Here is a 10,521-nt window from a genome sequence, read left to right on the forward strand (position 1 = left end):
ACTAATATCTTTATTTCTAACATCTTTTTCATTTTCTGTGTATCATGCCTTCTTGTGGTTTCTATTTTTTACTGATTTTTAAAAATTTCTTTCTTTTTTCTCATTTGTAAGTTATCGTTCCATTTCTTTCTTTTAATGCAAACCCTTAAATGCTTAACATGCATACTTGGCCTAAAAAGTATCTTTACCCTCCACCTGAAAAAAAGAAGATCTGGGAACACAAACTCTAAGCATAATCCTCCTATCTTCTATGTTTTTGTTGTCTAGTATTTAGTTGCCCCTTGTTTCTTAACCTCTATTGTTATTGTTTTTATAGTTAATATTTATGTAGATTTGAACTCCATGTTGAGCAATGACAACTCATATTACTCTTACATCCCAGTTCTTTATCTTGGGTTCAGTTTCCTTCTTATTGAAATATATCCTTTAGAGTTTTTTCAGCAAAGTTCTATGCATGCCAACTCTCTCATTCTTTGTTTTTCTAAAATTATCTTTGTTTTGACTCAGTCTTGAATGAACTCAATCTTGCTGACAATAGAGTTGAAGTTAACAGTTGAAGATAGTATTCAGTTATCTTTTGACATTATTGTTAAGTCTCAGTCTAATTTTTGTTCTTTGGTCTTTTTTCCTGTTTTACCATATTTTTGGTATTTTGTAGTTTCACTGTGTTGACCTCTACCCCATTCTCTCTAATCTCTCCTATTGGAATCTTATTAGATGTGTATCGTACCTTCTTATTCTTGCCTCCATGTTTCTTAGTTTTTTTTTGGCTATATTTTCCCACTCTTCATTTCTCTTTGCTGGATTATATGTAATTTTCACAGGTTTGTTTTCAGCTATCTTTAACATAGACATTAAATTTCAATTTTGATTACTCTTTTTAAAATAACCCTCTTCAGATACTATTTTTTTCATGTTTTCATTATTGTTTTAACTCCTATTTTAAAATGTCTCACTTTAAAGTCTCCTTTTATGTATAGCTTAAAAGTCAGTGCATTACTCCCTCAATAATAACTTCATTAAGTAGTTTGCTATGTATCCTTCTAGTGTTTCTTTATACAAATATAAGAATTTTTAAATGTGTATTGATTTTTCTCCCTTGTTTACCATAAGGCAACTTTATACACTATGTTAACATTGATCTGTTTTGCTTTTTGTATGTAAAAACATGACCTCACTCCTTTATGCCTTTACGTAGCATTCCATTGTGTGGATATATCATGATTCAGTTCAGTTCAGTTCAGTCGCTCAGTCGTGTCCAACTCTTTGCAACCCCATGAACTGCAGCATGCCAGGCCTCCCTGTCCATCACCAACTCCCGGAGTCCACCCAAACCCATGTCCACCGAGTCGGTGATGCCATCCAACCATCTTATCCTCTGTCATCCCCTTATCCTCCTGCCCTCAATCTTTCCCAGCATCAGGGTCTTTTACAATGAGTCAGTTCTTCACATCAGGTGGCCAAAGTACTGGAGTTTCAGCTTCAACATCAGTCCTTCCAATGAACACCCAGGACTGATCTCCTTTAGGATGAACTGGTTGGATCTCCTTGCAGTCCAAGGGACTCTCAAGAGTCTTCTGCAACACCACAGTTCAAAAACATCAATTCTTCGGCACTCAGCTTTCTTTATAGTCCAACTCTCACATCCATACATGACCACTGGAAAAACCATTTAATTTAACCAATACCCTACACTTGGATTGTTTTTAGTTTTTGTTGTTGTTGTTGTTTTACACTTAAAGATAATATTGTATTGAATGTCATTTTAAGAGCACTGAACTATATGGGATAGAGTCACAGAGTGGGATTGCTGGGTCAAAGTGTAACTATATTTGTAATTTTAATAGATATAACTCAATTGTTCTTCATAATGGTTAGAACATCTTGTGCCCCACAAACAATCATGAAAGTGCCTTCCTGATTCTCCACAGTATCACTAATAATGAAAGTGTTAATCTCTCAGTTGTGTCCGACTCTTTGCGATCCCATGTACTGTAGCCCACCAGGCTCCTCTGTCCATGGGATTCCCCAGGCTAGAATACTGGAGTGGGTTCCCATTCCCTTCTCAAGGGGATATTCCTGATGCAAGGGTTAAACCCAGGTATCCCACATTGCAGGCAGATTCTTTACTGTCTGAGCCACCAGGGAAGCCCATATCACTAGCAGAGTGTGTGTCAAATTTCTTTAATGATTAATTTTTTTCATTTTATATTATAGTTGATTTAATAATGTTGTGTTAGTTTCAGGTGTATAGCAAAGTGATTCAGTTATACGTAAATATTCTTTACCACCCTGAATGCCTGATCTCATCTTTAATCATTTAACATACATCACATTATCTCTTTTAGATTATTACAATGTCTCTAGTTCTTAGTATCTTCCTAAATATTGTTTGTGGACTTCTCCCTCATTGAGGATCCTTTCTTCTCATGTTCATAATTTGTGTTAGGGAGCATCTCTTCCTCAGATTTTCTCCCCCCACCTTTTCTGATTATCTATTGCTAAAAACAAATTACTCCAGAGCACAGTGGTTTAAAATGACTATGTTGCTCATGTTTTTGTGGGTCAGAAATTCAGGAAGGACTTGACTGAGTAGCTCTTACTTGAGTTCTTTCATGGTTTGGCAGTTAGATGCCAACTGAGCCTAGGGTCATCTGAAGGCTTTACTGGGTTAGACATCCAAGATGGCTCACATTCAGGGCTGGCAGTTGGTTCTGGATTCTGGTTATCAGTTAACAGCTCAGCTGACATGTAGTGTGGGAGCACCTACATGTGAACTCTCCAACATGGCAGTCTCAGAATGGTGATACTTCTTTATGCAGAGGTTTAGGGCTCTAGCATAAGTGGTTCAGCAAACAAGGTAGTCAGTTCAAGACTTCTTTTTGTTAATTTATTTATTTTTAATTGGAGAATAATTACTTTACAATATTGTATTGGTTTCTGCCATACATCCTCATGAATCAGCCACAGATTTACATATGTCCCCTCCCTCTTGAACCTCCCTGCCACCTCCCACCCCATCCCACCTAGCCATAGCAATCAGAGAAGGAAAAGAAATAAAAGGAATCCAGATTGGAAAAGAAGTAAAACTCACTGTTTGTAGATGACATGATGCTATACGTAGAAAACCCTAAGGATACCACCAGAAAATTACTAGAACTAATCAATATAGTAAAGTCACAGGATATAAAATTAATACACAGAAATCCCTAGCATTCCTATACACTACCAATGAAAAATTATAGAAATTAAGGAAACAATCCCATTCATCATTGTGATGAAAAGAAAAAAATATACCTAGGAATAAATCTACCTAAAGAGACAAAAGACCTGTATGCAGAAAACTATAAAACACTAATGAAAGAAATCAAAGATGACACAAACAGATGGAGGCAGATTCTTTACCGCTGAGCCACCAGGGAAGCCTTGTATACACACACACACACACACACACACACACACACACACAATAAAATATTACTCAGCCATAAAAAAGAATGAAATAATGCCATTTGCAGCGACATGAATGGGCCTATAAATTGCCATACTGAGTGAAGTAAGTCAGAAAAAGAAATATCTCATAGGTAGAATATAAAAAATGATATAAATGAACTTATTTATAAAAACAAAAACACAGACTTAGAAAATGAATTTATGGTTACTGAGGGAAAGGATGGGGAGGGAGGGAAGGATAGACTGGGAGTTTGGGATTGACATTTCACACTGCTTATATTTAAAATAGATAAGCAATGATGACCTGCTATATAGCACAGGGAACTTTGCTCAATATTCTGTAATAACCTAAATGGGGAAAGAATTTGAAAAAGAATAGACACTTGTATATGTATAACTGAATCACTTAGTTGTATACCTGAAAATAACACAACATTGTAAGTCAACTATACTCCAGTATAAAATTAAATTTTTTTTAAGAATGAAAAAATATAATGTAGCATCACTTCAGCTATACTCTGGTCAATGCAGTCATGAGCCTGCCCAGAATTAAGTGGAATATCAAGAATATTTTGACCAATATTTTTCAAACCATCACATTTCTGAAGACCCATGTGTCCTGGATTGTAGAAGGATCCCTACAGGATGTGTTTTCCATTTCTTTCAGCCAGGTGGCTTGGATTTTATTGGTCTGAAACAAATATTGATTTTTCAGCTCAGGGATTCTCATACCATATAAGTAGTGAAAATTCATACTACATATCTAGCAGAAACCTGTGGCTTCATTTTCTTAGAAACTTTAAATCCATTTAAAGTTCTGGGTGGAGACCACCTCCTTGTTAAATCCTTGAGCCAATCAGGGTTCTTCTACCCTCAGTGAAGAGACCACTCTTTTGGAAATCTGGTTTTATAAAACAAAAGACATTCCATCTCATCTTTCATTGACCCAAGGCCATATCTTCTGTCCCTATATGGCCATTAAATCCCAACACTTGGCCACAAGGAACTTTAGCTGGATCGGATGCTGTACCCCATCCCCAGCCCAAACCCGTGGAGCCTTGTTTTCGATTTCCTCTTAGTTTTGCATTGTAAGAATTTGCTTTCCTTTATTTGAACTAAGCTACATATTTGCAAGTTATTGTTCATTTATTCTATCAAGCATCTCTGTGTGTCTGTAGTGAGAGGGTAATCTATAGTACCTCAGTCCAAGATGGTCCCCAGAGGTCCTCAGTTCTCAAACAAATTTCGAGGTTAGAAAAAAGGAGCATTGTTGAATGATTGTCCTTGAAGGTAAGTTTAAGAGGTCATCATTAGTGGACAAGAATAAGCATTTTCCCTCCACTAGCCTGCTTTTCTGTAAAGGCATCTCTTTCTTACTTTCTGATCTAGATCAATGGGCAGATGCTATGTTAGCCAACCTCAAATGGCAGCTGAAGCATGTGTAGTCACTACCTTTTTGCCATCCAGCGCAGCTATTCTTCTTGTCATAGATTTGGCAGGATAATCAATAGGACCCAAATGGCAATCAATTTTATGTGATTGCACTTGGTTTCCCATCGATTTCAGTGCTGACTCTATGGCAGAATAATGAGGAAAATCTGATGCCAATCATTGCCTGTGAATGCCACTGCACATCTTTCTAGGTGACTGAACAACGTCAAAGAGAATGGGAGACAGAGACATGCTGGCAAAAAACAGAGTGAGGACCAAGCAAGCCTCATTGCTGAAGATGAAGAAAAAGATGTTAATAGAGATGTGAAAAGGAAAGCTTGACTTATGATACCCCTCTGATCCAGAACACCATTGTAAAACCTGGGTTGGTACAGTGGAGGATAAAATCAGCCTCAGGGCCACATAGTCTGAAAAAGATTTCAAAGTATGTTTCCCTAACAATCATGATGTTTAGTAGCTTAATCTTAGAGAGGAAATCCTGGTTTTAAGTTCACACTTGGAAATGATTAATTGCTTTTTGACCATCAAATGTCACTTTCTTGAAGCCAAGAATCACATTTTTATTTACCGACAAAGTACTCAGCTGTCCTATGCCATATAAATTCTCAATGAATAATTGATGGAAATCTATGTTATACATTTTATAGGTAACTTTTTATAATCTTGGACCTAATAATGTACTATAGTATTCCTCACACTTATCCAGCCAATATTGACATCGTCGTTTGACTTATGTCAGAGCTATCACACCAAGCAAAGGATCACAAAAGATCTTAATAAGAAAGCAAAGTTAATAAATACAATGAAACACATTTTACTTGGAGCTTATGCTTTAGAAGAAATAGACTCTGCCTTTGTGTTATTTAGCTCTGACTTTGGCAAAAATTTTCTGCAGAGTATGTTTTTAAATGTTATTTCTATTTTTGCAAAGGAAATGCATTCACAGTAGCCAAAAGTTAAAGTAATATGGAAAGACATATATTAAAGCATAATCCCTTCTGCTGTCTTCATCCACTTCTTTCTCACCAGTCCTTTTTAGGCAATCAGTAATCCTACTTAATTGTGTTGCAGTTCTTCTTTATGCAATCACAAGCAAATATGAGTAATTATTCCTATAGTCTCCATTTCTTATACAAAAGGTAGCATACTCTAGATGTTGTTCTGCCTCTCTTTTTTCACAATATAAACTAGAAATTTTTTTCCGTATTAGTACATAGAAAATAATACTTTCATTCAATTTGAGCAATGGCATAGTATTCCATTGTGTGGATGTGGCAACATTTATTTAACCAATACCCTATTATTGGACAATTGGGTTGTGTTCAATCTTTTGCAATTACAAACAGTGCTGCAATGAATTATCACGAACATGTATCATTTCTTACATGGGCAATTGCATCTGTGTAATAGGTGCAAAAGGTAAATGTGTTGGTAATTGTGATATTGTCAATTTGCCCTCGATTCAGGTTATAACATTTATATTTCCACATGTACTGTGTGGGCGTATCTGCTGCCCCACAACTTTACCCGTAGAATGTGTTGTCAAGCGTTTTGAGTTTTGTCCACCTGACAGGTGAGAAATAATACCTCAGTGTAATTTTAACTTGCATTTCTAAAATGATGACTGAGGTTCAGTATATTTTTACATGTTTTAGGGCCATTTATATTGGGGGTTTTTTTTTGGTATGTGTTAACTGTGTATATTCTTTGTCTATTTACCATGTTTCTTGACATGCTTTTATGGTTTTCTTGTTTCTTGCTTACATTTAAATGCTCAATTCATTTGAAACTTATTTAGTTGTACAGTTTGAAATATAGATAAAACTTTGTACTTTTTTTTCAGTTCACAACCCAGTAGTATAAAGTCCTTTATAAGTCTACCTACTAGAGATGACATCTTTAGCAAATACTAACATCATGTACATGGTTTAATTTCTGGATTTCCTAATTCTCTTCCATTGGTCTCATTCTTTATTCAAGCATTTTTTTTCTTATTTGGCTGTGCTGCGTCTTACTTGTGGCATGCGAGATCTTCATTGCTGTGTGCAGGATCTTTAAGTTGAGGCATGAGGGATCTAGTTCTCTGACCAGGGATTGAACCCAGGCCCTCTGCATTGGGAGCATGGAGTCTTGGCCACTGGACCACTAGGGAAGTTCACAAGCACTTTTTAAATTGCTGAGACATCCCAGTATGTTTTAATTCAGATAGGGTCAGTGTCCTTTTATGGTCTTTCTCTTTCAGAATTTCACTGGCTGCTCTTGCTTATTTTTAAGTGAGCGTTTCTTATAGTTTTGTTTGTGATCATTTAACCTTGGGTGTGAGGACATGAAAGATGAAGCAAACTTCTGCATATGTCATAGAAACTTCTTTATATAGATTATTTTTCTCTCCTTGTATTTTTTTAAAAAACTGAGGCTGGATGTTTTGATGGGGAGTTTTCTTTTGAATCTAAGGTTAAGTTTGCATTGGCTAACATATCCCCAAGGAAGCTTGTTATGAAGAATTAACTTGTCTTACCAAGTAAAAATAGCATAGGTAGTCAGAGTACCATCTTCCCCGGTCCTAGAATGGATCAAGCCAATAGGCCCCTGGCTTCAGGTCTAACAGTCTTAAGGGAAAGGGTTCAGGAGCAGTTTTTTGGCTCTGAGTGAAAGCTGGGAGAGATGCCTTGACATTTGTGAGTGAATGCTCCACCCAGCCTGGGGTGGGTGTCGCATGCATCCCATACCCTACCTTCAGCCATTGCTTCCTTCGACTGGAAAATGGTGACCCAAGCAGCTGGGCAGGCCCAGGAGGAGCCCATTCATAGCATATCATGTGAATCACAAGCTTTCAACCCGAGGAAAACACGTCTGGGCATACCTGACTGGGGAGGGATCGGGGTTCAGGGTGATCAGGAAAGACATAACAATAAGACAGTGTTGTCCTTGATTTTGATTGACCTTGATTTTGAAGAATGAGAGGGAGTTTTCTGACAGGTGAGATTGGAAAGGGCATGCTGGTGACAGGGGAGACACCTAGCACAAAAACACAGAAGTTCAGGGCTGCCTAGTGCATTCAGGGAGTGGTGAGTAATTTGGTGGAGCAGTAAGGAGATACATGGGGGCATGGGTGCGGCCTATGTGGCCAGATAGATCCTGCAGGGTCTTCTATGTCAATGCCCGGACCCGAAATCTAACTCCTTTCTTTAGTCTGTGGGAAACCACTGAAGGATTTGTTATTTTGCTGTTTTGCAATTAAAAATGGAGAAGGAAATGGCAACCCACTCCAGTATTCATGCCTAGAGAATTCCATGGACAGAGGAGCCTGGTGGGCTGCTATCCATGGGTTCTCACAGAGTTGGACACGACTGAAGTGACTTAGCAGCAGCAGCTATTAAAAACTCTTACTTTCATACTAAAAATAGTGCCCATAACTCTTTCTTGCCACACTCCTCCCTTCCAAAAAGACCAGTGCTGCAATTTCTTGTATGTATTTTCTGAGTTTTCTTTCCAGAAACATGTAAGCATTATGGGTATATGCCCTTTTTAAAAGGAGATTGTATTATATTATACTGCAATTTGTTTTTTCTTCTTCTTCACTTAATTACTAGTCTTTTCTATAACTGCCCTTGAAAAGCCACACCATTTGAGGGAACACTACCTTTTTACAATTGGTATAAAATAATGATTTTCCTCCACAAAACATACTAAATAAATGCAATATAATGAGAATTTTGACACTGTGGTTTCAAAGACATACTCACCAAATTACTTGAATAACACCAGTTTCTAGTTGAAAATGAACTACTTTAAACTGTGTACTGTATTTTGATGAAGCCAAAAGCATCTCGTTTTGTGTATGGGGACCCAGAGAAAGGGATGAAGCAGTGGCACCTCCCGCACATCTTCAGTCTGGAGTTCAGGTGGTCTATTTCCATGTGATCCAAGCACTCTGTGTTTTAGCCTTTAGTTCGCTTCCACTATGTTTTTTTGTGCTATGACTTTATTTTTAAGAACAGTCTCAGGGCAAGGTAACTGAGCCACAGAAAAGTGAAGAAAATGGCACAGAAAGCAGAATTTTTAATAGGAATAGCTTCCTTGTGCCCCCTCCACCACCCACCATCCACTATGGGTAAGAATGATAAACCTTAATTATGTGCACACTTCCAAAAGGATGTGTATTATTTCCACAAACTTGCTTTCATAGTTCCATTGATTTCTTCTTTTAATTCACAAAATGTTTGGGGGTATTTAAAGTTAGATTAGAGTACAACACAGTTTACCCCAGTACAATTAACCTAGATACTCTTTCACGAAACAGCTCTTCACTTAGTGGCCAGGCTTTCAGGAAAAAAATCATAGTCTAGGAGGGAGGATGTGATGGGTCTCCAAGACTGTAGATCACAGCCAAGGCCACAACAGCATGTCCTGATCTGTACAGTTTGGTTTATGACTCTCCAGGGCGTCCCTGGTAGCTCAGCTGGTGAAGAATTGGCCTGCAATGCAGGAGACCCTGGTTCGATTCCTGGGTTGGGAAGATCCCCTGGAAAAAGGATAGGTTACCCACTCCAGTATTCTTGGACTTTCCTGGTGCCTCAGATGGTAGAGAATCCATGTGCAATGCAGGAGACCTGGGTTCAATCCCTACGTTGGGGATATCCCCTGGAGGAGGGCATGGCAACCCACTCTAGTATTCTTGCCTGGAGAATCCCCGTGGACAGAGGAGCCTGGCAAACTACAGTCCATGGGATTGCAAAGAGTCAGACATGACTGAGTGACTAAGCACAGCACAGTGTCTGCAGATAGCATAGTGACTTGAACCAGCCCCCTCTTTTAAGATTTTTTTTTTAATATGGACCTTTTTAAGAAAAAAAAAGTCTAGAGTTTGTTACAATATTCCTTCTGTTTTATGTTTTGGTTTTTTGGCCACAAGGCAGATGGGATCTTAGCTCCCCTACCAGGGATCAAACCTGTAACCCCTGCATTGTAAGGTTAAGTCTTAACCACTGGACTGCCAGGGAAGTCCCTAACCAACCCCCCACCCCCCACCTTACTAGATGATCTAGATTTTATTTTTTAAAAAAAGTCTACAAAAAATGCTGCAACAGAGAAACTTTTACACATGTATTAAAACCCTTGAGCAATAATATCCTTAGGAGACATCTGGGAGGAGAATTGCTGGGTCAAAGAGTGTTTGCATTTACAATGTGAAAGCCAACGCCAAGTTGTCCTTCCCAGAAGATGCAACAATCTTTAACTGCCATTAACATCGACAAGAGGATGATAGCAAATACTTTCAGATATGAAAGTACCTGTTTTTATATGCATTTCTTTAAATGTTAGTGAAGTATAAGAATGAATGAGAAGCATCTTTCATGTGCTTACGGCTATTTGCAATTGTTTTCTTTGAATTGCCTTGTCATGCCCTTCCCCCACTTTTTCATTAACTTGTTAGCCTTTCTTGAATTGTGAGGCTTAAGGATTAAAATACAATCATATTTTAGAAAGTTCTTCAGCTGTAAAGCACCCCATTATCACAGTTTAGTCAGGTGAATGATAAAGTACACATATTTAGTGATTTCTGAAGATTATGAGCATAGATTTCTATGAGGCTGTCTGATGGAGAAAAGCTAC

Source organism: Dama dama, chromosome X (assembly GCF_033118175.1).
Source record: "Dama dama isolate Ldn47 chromosome X, ASM3311817v1, whole genome shotgun sequence".
In the NCBI taxonomy this organism is placed as follows: domain Eukaryota; kingdom Metazoa; phylum Chordata; class Mammalia; order Artiodactyla; family Cervidae; genus Dama; species Dama dama.